Genomic DNA, 13984 nt, shown 5'->3' on the forward strand with positions numbered 1-13984 from the left:
CTGGTTGTCACTTCAGAGAGGCAATTTACAGTACTTAACTTGCCTGCCTGATAGCAGTGTGATTATTGCAAGTTCTGCTATTCTGCTGTCTGGTGGTGACCTCTCAACATCAGGTGGTTCTGAATCAGACAGATGATTTAGATGAGCTTCAGGCTTGGTTACTACTTTGGTCACCCTGGTGGGTTTCCTGTGCTAGCAGGAAGGTGGGGGAAGGAGTACAGCCCCATTGATGGTCACTGGGCTCCATTTTATCTACTCTGGGCTCCATATTATCCTCCATACTGTTCAATATTTACATGAGACCGCTGGGAGGGGTTATTGAGATTTTTGGGCTGCAGTGTCATCAATATGCAAATAATACCCACCTCTATTTCTGACTGGCATTTACTTTGGATAGCAAGATGATGACATTGCTGGAATAAACTTTTATCAGCTTCTGCTTGTTCACTAGCTCTTGTGAATGAGCTGTGGCCCTATCTGCAGTTATCCATGTGTTGTGTCCAGACTGGGCTACTGTAGTACTCTTTGTATGGGGCTGCCCTTGAAGATGGTACAGAATGCAGCAACCAGATTGCTGATGTCTGTGAGGCATCCAGAGCATTTCATGTTTGTCTTGTATCAACTGCACTGGCTGCCAGTTTGTTTCTGGGCCCAATACAAAGTGCTGGCTATTTTTGTTTCAAACCCTACACAGTCTTAGGCCAAACTGTTTGTACGTATGATCACTGTTGCCCATATGAGCCTATCCGGGCCCTTAGGATATCAAGAAGAAGTCCTGCTGTCTGACTTCCTATAGATGCAATTTTGGTTGGTGGTGACCAGACACATGGCCTTTTTCTATAATGTCAGCTGTGCCTCCTGGATGCTTTGTCCAAGGATGATCATTGGGCTGTATGCCTCAAGTGTTCCCTAAAGTCACACCTGTTTGGCTTTAGTCTGATGTTTTTATTGTGGGTGTGACTTTTTTTCTTTTGCAGATCAGGCTTTTAGCTGTTGTAATGGTTGTATACCACTGGCTTTGTCTGTTCTTGTGTGTTGACTTTTTTTATTAAGTTGTACTTCATTTTTGTTTTACACAATTAAAATCTGCAAATGGCATTCACAGTAAAAGTGATTTATAAATATATTGATTTGTGGTTGGCTTCACTTCTCCCTGTTGCAGGATAGTATGGTTATCTCAGAAAAGATAAAGACACATGTAAATTGCCTTTATACATGTAAATTGTCATCATTCTCATTAAAGAAAAGTTGGACAACAGGCTTTAAAAAAAAAAAAAAAAACCTCAGCACACAAACAGTTGTGCAAGCAGAAATGCATTAAATCCAACAAACAGGAATTGCTGATGCCTGCACCCAGGTAATGTCAATTACAGAGATAGTATTTCTGTATTGATTGGGCTGTGAGACTTGTTTTCTGGGCTTTTGTCCAAGTAGGCTTTTGCTGTTGCGCACATATATCTAAGGAAAGTCAGTTGCAACTGTGTAAGGGAGATGCACTTCTTCATTGATGAACATATATCATAAGCTTGCCACCTGATATTTTTATGGAGTAGTAAGTTATCTTTGAGAGGACAGCAAAGATTTTACTGTCCTCTGTAAAACTGTTTGTTTTACTTTGGGGCTGTTCTAGGTGTGGTTTTTTCTTTTAATGACTTTCTTTCTTTTTGGAGATTCTGTTTGATTGTAAAGATGGCTGAAGTGTTCAGCGCAGGGCCTAAGAAAGGGGGTAAAGGGGGTAATTTGTATCCGGGCCCAGGGTCAAAAGGGGGGCCCTGGAGCCAAAGGAGGGGGCCCAGAAATTTCCTAGAATCTTATGTTTTCCTATCTACTCCAACTTGTTGCCTGCACGGGATGCTGGGGATACTACCATGACTGGGAATGCTGGGGACACTACTGATACCACATGGGTTGGTCGACCTGGGCTCCAAAGAGTTTTCCAGCTGTCTCTACCTTTCCCCTACCCTGTTTAGCCCCAACCTGCCCCTATTCTGCCTACCTGTCTCCACCCTGCCCGGCACTGTTTCACCCCTCCCTCCTTGCAAAGGGACTCAAAAGAATCTTCTTACCCCTTGATAAAATTCCTCTCAGAGGTTCATCGTATAGAGGTTTTTCACTTCCAGAAAGATTAAAGCAGTGGGTTTTTTTTATCTTGTGTGTGTGTGGAAGGATTCATGGTCCCCTTTGAGAATTTGATAAAAGCTATGACCCCCTCCTTGGAAAAAATGCACATAAACATAAAACTGTTTTTGTGCCCAGTTTATGGACCCCCTCGTTAAGGACCCCTGCTTCCAAGGGGTAAAATTCCCCCTATCAAAAAATTCCAAACTGTCGAAACTGCAGGGTATAAAGAGGTAGTGTAATGACCACATTACTAATGAATGGCTTCAGTTATGGCAACAGCTTGCCACTATGGTGTATGTTTTCTCTACAACAGTGGTTCTCAAACATTCAGCATTGGGACACACTTTTCAGAATGAGAATCTGTCAGGAGCCACCGGAAGTGATGACATGACTGGAAGTGACATCCTCAAGCAGGGAAATTTTTAACAATCCTAGGCTGCAATCCTACACACACTTACCCAGGAGTGACTATCATTGTTAAAAGCATATACATAGTAGCTTGTTAAAAGTACAGATCTGTAACATTTCCCCAAATGTAGTCACATACCAGTCTAATGTATTAATAAAATACTGAATTGAATGGGGACCCACCTGAAATTGGCTTGTGACCCACCCGTTGGGTCCTGACCCACAGTTTGCGAAACACTGTTGAGCTCAAGTCTAATGGTACTTATCCCATTGGTAAAGGGTTGAATTTTCTGACTAGTTCAATCCCATAATTAGCCTACTCCTTTGAATGACTTGTACTATTGCCTCTCTTGTCCTTTATGGATTCACATAAAATTTCGAGTATATTTGTTGTTTGTTGTTGGTTTTTTCAGATTGGTCCCAGCTTTTTCTATATTGTACATTACCTGGGCATATCCCTTTGAAGGTTATATTGCTAACTCAGCAATTAAGTTTATTGGTTCGGGTTGTTTTCTTGGGAACAGAGCCTTGTCTTACGAAAGCACAGACAGTGCTCTGGATGCAGCATAACGAGGCTGCAGAGAGCTGGAGCAGATGAACTTGCTCATGTAAGTACATTCTTCTTGCCCTAGGCGAAAGCATTTTTAGAAGGCTAATTAGGGCTCTGAGATGGTCAAGAAAAACAGCCCCAGATGAATTTTTGTCAGAGGCATTTCCAGTTCTTTTGGCACTTGTCATATTAGTCTTGAAAGGAGAGCCTTTCTCTAGCCTTCACACCAACACAGAATAACTTCAAAGTGAACACTGTTTGTTCTAAAAGCAGATGATTGTTGTGTGTGAACTTTGCATATTGTGAAAGGGCAGTTTTGTTGGAAAGAGTTTCATAGGTGCTCCTCTTCATTATATGCTTAGTTTTGTGCACGTTAAATGAATTGCCTCAGATTTGAACCGACCTTGTTTCTGTATCAATCATATGTAATGTCTAAGCTGGGGTGTCAAACTCGTTTTATACTGTGGGTCGAATAGCATTCATTATGCCTACTGTGGGCTTGAAATTATATAATACAGCAGGAAATGATGTCATTAAGTAGGTCATGACCAGAAAAAAACACTTTTTCTCACGAACCCATGACAGAAAATACACAAATCTTGACAATCTTTTCAAGATATGGGAGAAACTAATTATCATGTGGGTTGCCCTTTCAGTGGTGACACCTCAGCATAGCTGAGCAGCTGAGAGTGGGTGATGGTGGTGCAAGGGCCAAATAAAGAGCTGGGAGGGGGTGCATCCGGCTTGCGGGCCTTATGTTTCACACTCCTGGTCTAACCAAACAGCTGTAGCAGAAAATTAGGCGCTCTGGGGCTTTAAGCATTTCCTTTTGTTTGGTTGGTTTTTTTGTTTAATATGGTTTGGGCCATGCAAGATGTGATGGGAGAACTGTGCCCTTTACTGTATATGCCATTCACATATAAAATGGGTGGTGGAGGAGTAGACTACATAGAAAGAAGAGCAAGGGGGGAGAGAGGGGAAGTATAACTTGCCCACTTTGTCTGCCTTATCTTCTTGGGCATTGTAGCTTGAAGCTGTTCTTCTTCAGCATGGATACTAGAAATGAGACAGGCAGGGAGAATATGGCTTAATGCAGCACAGGGAAAGGTTGGATTTTGCTTCAGTTTCCTGCACGTTCCTCTTTGTGTAAAGAGTACGCTTCCCCCATCACTGCCACCCTCATTTATATGTGGGCAGGGTTGGAATCCATAAAGTTAATGTAGCTGCCTTGTTGCGCATAATTTGGCCCTTAGGAAATAATCTGTATCAGGACTTGGAGCCTGGATGTGTCGCTGAAAGCATAGAACACTTTGTTCCAGTGTCCGCATCCTTACTGCCTTTAGGGCACAATTCAAGAAACAGGTTCAAACTTTTAGCTTGGGTCCAAAACACTGATGAACCTGTCTCATGCCAGCATGACCTTGAAAGTCTTAATGAGATCTTGCACATCCCCAAGTTAAAACATTGCATTCACATTGAGAGTTATTCTAGTTGGCTGGCACACAATACTGGGGTTTGTTTCCTTGGGTGATTCCTCAGAGCAAGTCATCATTTTTCAGAAGCTTTGGAAACACCTGTAAGTTGCGGAGCGAAGCTAATTTAAGAGGCACTGTGGCATTTGTGTGTTGCTATGCCATGTGCCAGGATCCACTTTTAAAAACTACACACTATCAGGACTCACCTAGGTTTACCAGACTTTTTAAAAAGGTCAACTAGTATTTATTTATTAAATAAATAAATAAATAAATAGTAATAACCAGAAAAAAAGATGCTCAGACTTTTATCTCTCTATATTTACATATGTTTGCAAACTGCAGGAGCTCAGCTCCTTGCAGGGAGGTTAACAGCTATCTTGCAAATTGCAGGAATGGAGTTCTTTGCATGGTAATTAGCAGCTATGGTATCTGATTTTTCAATAGCCTCAGGGACTGAGGCAATTAGTTTGATCTTTCCATCACCCTTTGGCAACCCACCAAAAATCAGGTTGTGACCCACCAGTGGGTCCTAACCACAGTTTGGGAATCACTGGATTATAGTGTTTCAGGGAGGGAAAGAATGAATGTGAGCTATATATTCAATTGAAAAGTACAGTGTTGCTGCTTTTCCTCTCAAACACTGACAATTGCTGGGGCATAGTGAATACCTTATGGGATTAAAACTTTACTGCTTCTTGTTTTCACATAAATTTTATTTGAGGAGCTTTATGGCCATGTTCTGCTTGAACTGCATTAGGATGGAGATCTCTGCCCCTTCTCCACCATGAGTGCTATGTGTGGAGAGGGAAAAGAAACTGACTTTTATGAACATTTTGAATGTTTACCTGAAATTTCTGTTCTTTGTGCTTTTTAAAATTTATTTTTGAACAAGTGCATTTTCTTTTTTGAAGGTTGCTTCAGTCTCTTTTGCCAAAATATTCCAGCCAGGTGCCTTTGTTTTTTCTTTTAGGTGTGATTTCTCTAATCAGTGCAGTTTTGGTGGCAGAAATAAACCTTTGCTATGCTTTCTTTTCATGCCATTTATGAGAAGCTTCCGGATTGTGCTCTGGGGTGGATATATAACTATGTCCCTGTATGCCTGACTTAAAATGTGCCCAGCAGCCTGACTTCAGAATACTGTATATCTTTGGCAGGAGGAGAAGAGTGGATCTCCAGGCTGCTTCTACAGCAGGAATGGTGAAATCATTAGCAGGAGTGCCTTTGATGCTTTTTTCAAAGCACTTGAGCCAAGAAGAAACATTGGGATTAGCAGGAGAAAAAATGAGAAATTTGCCTGAGGGCCTAAATTCATGTCTAGCTTATTTCTCCCAAGAGCTTCCTGAGAAGTTTATGTAACTCATGTGATACCAAGGCTTCACTCCTGTGTGAATAGATCTGGGAGTAAGCCCTACTTAACACAGTGGGACTATCATGCATGCTCCAGTATTCTAATATACAGTACTTTCTGTATGGGATATTTTAAAATTCCATTTGTCAGCATTTATAAGTTTGTGTTAAATGATTGCAAATTACTCCAAAAGTTGGGAAGAAATGTGCTAGAACTTTAACAGCCCAATGCTATGCTGCCCTGGCATTGCGTGGTACAGTGGGGCTGAAATGGCCATTGCTGTATCCCGAGCAGCCACTGGAGAACTCCTTGGAGTAAGGGAACATCAGTTCCCTTACCCCATATAGAACTCGGTAGGCCCTGGTGGGTCTCCTTGGATCTGCGCCAGCTCCTGAGGTGGTGCAGGACCGAAAAAACCCGTGTCAGGTTGCACGGCTTGGGAAGAGGTATAGGATTCAGCAGCAACTTTTGCCACTGTCCCACCCCCACCCTGGCCTGAACTGCTCTCAGGTCCACCTTCTGTCTACCCAGTTTTGCCCCCTCCCCACACTCCCCCTGTCCTAAAAAGCCTCCCCACCACCTGGTGGGTGGAATTCAGTGACCGGCATTCCTCATCTGCTTTGTCCTGGTGCAGAGGCCCAGCACCAATGCTGAGTGTCTCCTGCTGGCAGTAAAGTGCCTTATGGGAGCATAGGATTGGACCTTAAATGAAGTAAAGTACATCACATTTCAAAGTAGAAATAAGTGGCAGGAGAAGTAAATTCTTTAATAGAGAAATTAAAAGTTGGTTTTATAAGTGGCTGTGGGGTTTGTCATGACAAGCTCCTGCACCTCAACATTTACCACTGCATCATTGTTAGGTCAGATTTGCACTTAAAATGTGGCCACTGTTATAAAATGTGTTTATATCATTATTTGTACTAGTCTACAAAATGCTTGGAACTGGGACGGAAATACATGCAACAGTTTTACCTAGGATTGCTCCTTCTTTTTGCAGTGGTATTTTATGGGACGTGTAAGTAATGATTCAGAATAAGTACAGAGAGTATAACCCTGAACTTTGCCACACAGCATGTGAATGGCACATCTCAAGAGATTATAGGTGTAACAGTGTCCTTTGCCATGTGTGAAGAAGAACCTCAGGTTTCTCCCTCTTCTGCATTTGTTTACGTTCACCTTTACCCTTTTGAGAATTAAGGGATAATCTTCACGTTACACTGCTTGCATGCATATATCTACACCGGATGTCTTGTTTCCATCACCACTATATCGTTCCTGGACTCTTCTTTTTTCCTTGTCATTGAGGTACATCTATGCCATCCCTGCATGGTCTCAGACAGAGTTAGTGATAGTGTGGATATGGTCCACACTGAAGAAGTAGGAGGTATTTACTTGTGCTACAGATTATAGCACATGGAGACAATTCATTAGGTGAAAACATTTCCATGTTATCAATATGGCATTAGCATGTAGTCCAAGTGGGTTTGTAGGATGTTGCTGATATATATACCATGATGGTCCCCTCCCAGGTTATTATGGGAGACTTTGCAGGTAATAGTAGAAGTAGAATGTTTTAATCTTTTAAAGCTGCATAATACATCACTAAATAGAGCAGTAAATAATCATAAGAAGATTACCGATTTAACAGTTTGTCAGGCTGGAAAATGTAGGAGCGAACCTTGTATTTCTCAGCTATAGGGCTCTGAATTTTCCACAGAGCAGTAGCAATGAATTGCTCAGTCTGTTTGCTTCAGTTCCCCATCTTGTTTAGATAATTAAGTTTAAGTTGCCTGAATATCTGGGATCTTTAGCATCAGTTTAAAATTTTTCTTGTTTACTTTGATATGGTAAAGCCTTTCAAGGACTAGAAAAGAATATAAGTGGTTGCAGGAACATGTATATCTTTGGAGCCTATTGTTTTTAAGGGTTGGTTTTCATTACATATTGCTGTTAAATGTGGAGACCACAGCTAATCAACAGAGATGTGGGAAATGCAGCATTTTCACATCAAAATATAATGTTAGTAGGCGAGAGAGTGGTGTTATGAACTAATTGCAGACAAGTCTCATTTTACTGGTAGGAAGAACAACTATTTAGCAGAAGTACAGGTGATGAATTCTTCATATTTAGGCCCACTCTTATACTTATATTCAGCAGTTTACTGCAGGAATGTTAGAGCTATGTGGGTTGATAGCTGCCAAATTGAATTATTGTATTCCATATGCTCATTAATATTTTTCAATAAAATGAGCAAGCTACTTGAGTACCCTGGTGCTCAGTTTGAAATATAACTACTGTAATAATAAAGATTTATATTTTAAATGCCTTAAATTGGAGCAAAGACCACCATCACCCCAGAAATTTTTGGCGAGAAAAGCTAAACTGTTAGCTCAGCCTTATGCAAAATGAGGTGATTAAAAACATTATTTTGGAAATAACATTGCTAATCCTTAGGTTCTTTCTTGCATTTTAATTAACCTTCAGTAGCATGCTTAGAAGGGGTTTATTTCTTCCATGCATATAATATTTGTATATCAGCTGCGAGCCTTGTTCTTTCTTTTGAGCTCTTAATTCAAACATTTCAGTGTTGAATGAGCAACAGTGGTAGGCTAAGCTGAAAGTGGAACCATTTTTCCTTTTGATGAAGAGTGAATTTATACTAGCTCCTCCTCCATCTCCTACCAGCTGTTGAATGAAAGATGGTAATGTTTTGTGCCTCCTCATTTATAATCACAAATATATCTCTTCTTCCTCCAGGATAGTGTTCAGTGGCAGGAGATATGAAACACATGTTTCCTGCAGGTTAGCACAAACCATCAAGTCAGAAAAATTAAGGCAAATTCTTGCTTGGAAAAATAGTTTATAGAGAATCCTATGCTTTTCATAAATGCCTTTGCAAAATTTTCTTGGGAACGAGACAGATTTTGTCCTGTACAGCAGTCATATAAAGAGCTGTCATTTAGAAAAAGATTTCTTCCTTTCTGCAAAAGCAATGTAATTATGTTCCATCTTACACACTACAGTTAATGAGTGGTGACACGTGTGAAGAATGTAATAGCTGCAATTACAGTACTATGGACACAATTTCCAATGTCAAATTTGCATCTGTCTCGGCTGGCATTCTAACATTCTAATATACCCCAAATGTGCGGTGTTACAAATCGCTTTTTAAAGTTCAGGAATACAAGAAATGAGTCATGTCAAAATTTTTGGCAAATGGCAGTTAGCAAATTATGTTGCACAGTTTGACTGCATGATGCATAAAACTGTCTAATACAATGATTCTCACACATTTAGCACCAGGACCCACTTTTTAGAATGAGAATCTGTCAGGACCCACCGGAAGTTACATTCAAGCAGGAAATTTTTAACAATCCAAGGCTGCAATCCTACCCACACTGACCCAAGAGTAAGTCCCATTGACTATCATTGTTAAAGAATATACATAGTAGCTTGATCAAAAGTACAGGCCTGTAACATTTCCCCAAATGCAGTCACATACCATGGTAGCATCAAGTCTATTACATTAAAAATGAAATGTTGAAATGAATTGGAACCCACCTGAAATTGGCTTGTAACACACCTAGTGGGTCCCAACCCACAGTTTGAGAAACACTGGACAAACTGTCAGCTAAAATTTCAGATTCTGTTTGACATGCCTTAGGACTAGCATAAGAAAAAAACCTGCAAGCTTAAAGAGTGTTATGCAAACAGCTGTTTTTCCACCTTACTAATGTCCAGCGTTGTAAAAGAACTGTCTCCCTTCTGCGCCTTTTAGAGATGGGGCCATATTGATGAGATTTCAAACTGGAAAGAGAAAATTGAACTGTACATTTGGGGAAGGGAGTGAGTTACAGGTTAAAGTCACCAGGGATAAGGCATGTTTCTGAAGTATTCTGGAAATCTAGTTTTAAATATTTTTCCTCCCTTGCTCAACGCTAAAACAGGGCATTCTGAGAATGCTGCAATTCAATCTCTTCTAGCAGGTGACGTCGAGCATACAACCCTCTCAGTTGCACAGTCCTTCAATCTGAGTAACTTGAATTGAGCCAAGCTTTCTGTACCAAGCAACCACTGAGTAGATTATATCTTGGCAATGTCTGTAAAGTAACCGATTGTTGTCTATTTAAAAAATAATTCATTTGTGTATGTATAATGCAATGTATGTTTGTATATGTATGTATGTTGGAGGAAATTAAAAATAGTTTCCTCTTTGGGAGGAAGCAGAGTAGCTTAAGCAGCAGACCCCCCTTTGGGTATCACCCCAGGGAACCTCCCTCACCCGGCTGACTGCTAATCAATAAAAAAAAGACAAAGAGGCAATGGCTTGTTAAAGTTGCAAAAGAGAAGTTATTCACTTACAGTTCCATTGAGTGTATATTTACAGCATCTGATTAGGATCAGAGGTTCAGCTAACACTTAGAGATAGCAAGGTCCTAGAGCTGCCTTGCCCTGCATGCCTTGTGCTCAAGATGGCCTGGGCATCAGAGCCCTGGTGTGTGCATCTTAACAGGTGGTGGTCAGAGAACAAGAGGAAGTGCTCAGAGGAGAAGGGAAGGATAAAGGGTTAGGGCCACACCCCACAAGGATCACAGAGAGAACAGGTAGAAAGGTCAGAGTCACTGGGCCATAGCTTGACCCCTTCTGGACGGCATCCTGCCCCCTCTGGACAGCAGACAGAGTTGCACCAACTCCAATAATGTACACATAGGTGTGCACATATGCATATATTTGTGTACGGCTTAGGTTTCTATTCTGTGTATGGTTTCTGCAGTCTTCACCTATCAAATTTTTATGCCTAAGAAAGGTTTGTTGTTGTAAATATTTTTTCGAGAACTAAAGCTCTTGATAGACTTTTTTCTTTCTTGGTATTGTAACAGGACAGTTTAGAAAATTGCAGATATAGTGAAGACAACTTAGCTATCAAATAAGTGCTCTTCCATGTTGCAAAATATCAAGTTTGTCTAGAATAAAAGCTTCCATAAATGACATGAAAGATGCTGACAGCTTGGAAGGAAGGACTTCCTTTTTAGTAGTTTAGTTTGCACTGCCATTGTGTATAGCACTTGCACTCAGCTGTGAAATTTAATGGGTGTCCTTGATTCAGCTGCTTTTGCTTAGTGCTATTATGATAATAGGAGATAAGGGCAGGAGAATAATGTAATAATAAAATGTAATAGAAATTAATGTTACTAGTATTATTATAATTATTATTCTCACTCTGTAGATATGCAGTAATATCCCCACTTAAAGAAGGCAACTTAACAGTGTTTCATTAGAGTACCCTTCATTCTGGGTTGATAACTGTTTTAGCCAATGGGAGCAGTGCATTCCGGTTTGGGCAGAGCTAATTCTCTCCTGATTTCTCTAATGGAGTCTCCCTTTGATCTGTTTCACACAGCACTCAGCTTCCAAGGAATGGGTTCCTGGCACTGTCAGATGTATTTCTAAAAGAAGTTATTCTCATTTATGGGAGAACCTGCAACTGTCCCCAAATAGAGATACTGCTGCTAGAGATTAGTGTAGTCCAGGCTGTTTCGGTTTGTATCTAAGCATGAAGACATCTGGGCATAAACTGAGTGCACATTTCGGTACCCCTGCAGAGGTTTCTGGGATTCAGTCATGCAAATCTGTGAAAATTAGATTTGCATTCTACTTTCAGCATGGTGGATTGCCCTTGAATTGTTCTGTATTGTATAGCAGCTTAGACTATCACTGCACAAGATACAACCTTAAATGTGGCCCGCTTCGTTCCCCCAACGCTATGGCTGAGATCAATGCTTTGAAGAATCTTAATGTTTTGAAGGTTTTTAATAGCTTGAGCTCATTAGTCTAGCACAGGGATGTCCAAACGTTTTGGCAGGAGGGCCACATCATCTATCTGACACTTTGTGGGGAGGGGGAATTAATTTACATTTCAAATTTGAGTAAATTTGCATAATGAATATATTAGAGATGGAACTTCTATGAATGATTGAAGGTAATGCAATAACTCAAGGCCTATAAAAGGTCTTGCACAAAGCAAGGCCAGTCTTTCCTTTGCTGCTGCTACTGCATCACAGATGTGAAACAGCAAGCAGTGGAGGGAGCCCTCATACCACAGCTCACAGGATAGGTTGAACAGTTGGCTGTCACGCTGAGAGCAGTTGCATCAGGCCAGCACTGGCTCCAGCAAGTCTCCAGAGGGCCAGAGGCTCATTGGAGACTGGGGGCTCCCCGCAGGCCGGATTGTGAGTCCCTAAAGGCCGCAAGCGGTCTCCAGTCTGGGGTTTGGGCACCCCTGGTCTAGCAGATCTATCATCATATGGTTCATTTCATAGAAGAGTTCAGATTTTTCTGACCCATCTGCTTCCTCCTGCAGACTTTGAAGTTGAATCAAATTATAACCTGTGTAGCTTTTGTTCACTTACTTTGGTGATGTCACTGCCTGATCCCTTAACTACTGTACAGGGCTTATCTTGTTTGATCCATTTGTCTTGGTTTTTTCTACTCCGGGGACTCCGCCACAAATTATATGACCATATTTACTGCCACAGTAAAAATAAAGATGTCATATATGTCCATCTACTGTAATAGGAAAGGCACTTTTCAATTTTCTCTGAGCTCATAATAGAAACAAATTCCCATTTTTTGTTTCCCATGTGGCATTATGATGAAGGCCCCTAGTGTAATAAGGCAGAGGCAACACTTCACTTATTTTGAAGAACTTAATTCAGTTTCTTGTCATAAATATAATTGTAGCCTCAACCTTTCAGCTCATGTACGTACATTAGCAATATTTTCAAACATAAATGAATATGCAATTTGATACTAAGTTAATGGCTTATGAAATCAAAAGCTTTCAGGAGGCTTTGCTACACAGCAAATTTTTTAAAAAAAAAATTCAGTAACTAGTAATACCAGGGCAAAAATGTTCTCCTTTCAAGATTTTCTGCACAAACTTCATTGAAAAAGAATTATGCAAAAGAGCCTAGCCAGGAAACTTCTTTCCATTGTACCAGTACTTGTGTGGGGGATGACTCCTGAATGGTTTAAATTTACATCCTCCAAAGAGTAGCATTTTGTAGTTTAACCTACTTGGGATGTTTGTAAGAAGACAAACAAAGGGGAAATGACATGTCCATTGATTAGAAAGTTCCCTAACAGTACAATCCCATACATGCCTACTCTGAAGTAAGTTCCATTGTGTTCAATGGGGCTCACACCCAGGAAAATTGTGTTTAGGTTTGCAGCCTGACTGCCCAATCCTATCCACACTTTCCTGGGAGTAAGCCCCATTGACTCTAATGGGACTTACTTCTGAGTAGACATGCATAGGATTGGGCTGTCACTCAGCTGGAAATTAAGCCTGGACTTCTCACATCAAGTCTAGCACACTAGTTGCTGCCTGCAATGGCTACTATTGGACACCACCGTGTGGTGATTGTTAGCTCTGTGTAGGTTTTATGATCTGGAAGTGATGCAGGGAGGATGTGTTGATGGCTGCTGCCTGAAGTCAGCCTCATCAGCTATACAGACATTGATCAGCATGTACCAGGGCTATTCGGAAAGTAAACTCTGTTTGGTTTTTTAAAAAAAACAAGAATAAATAGGTCTCCACCTGAATTGAAGCAATTGTATCAAGAAAGTTGTTGCCAGGGAGCTCAGCAAGCTTGCTTTTGTCTAAACAAAACACATGATTCTTCTCCATGACAATACACATGCTCAGGCAGCAGCAATTTTCTTGAGGAGGGAGACTAAAGATTGTCCCAGGATACAACAGTAGCTTGTATTAGTATATATTACTAGTACTATATTAATATATACTACTACTACTATTTTTCTCCCCCAAATTTTTCAGAATTGTCTTTCCACAACCTACTTTCCAGGGCTGTTGTGGTGATTTCTTGAAATTATATTAGTGTTAACGTACTTTGTATGCTGTGCATAAAATGAAACCCAACTGCTATTCTTCTTTCTGTATGACTTGATTTCAGTTCCTGCAAGATAAGAACCATGCTGAGAATGGTTTTGGACCATTAAGGAGCCTTGCTGTGACCATCAATGTTGAGTCCTTGCATAATTTTGCACTCCATGTCGCTT

The 13984-nt window shown here is 40.7% G+C and overlaps 1 protein-coding gene across 2 annotated transcripts in view; it reads left to right on the plus strand.

The window, feature by feature from the left end:
- MCUB (mitochondrial calcium uniporter dominant negative subunit beta) overlaps positions 1 to 13984 on the plus strand; it is a 62994-nt gene that overhangs the window by 7622 nt on the left and 41388 nt on the right. The window lies entirely within an intron of this gene.

Source organism: Tiliqua scincoides, chromosome 6 (assembly GCF_035046505.1).
Source record: "Tiliqua scincoides isolate rTilSci1 chromosome 6, rTilSci1.hap2, whole genome shotgun sequence".
Classification (NCBI taxonomy): Eukaryota; Metazoa; Chordata; class Lepidosauria; order Squamata; family Scincidae; genus Tiliqua; species Tiliqua scincoides.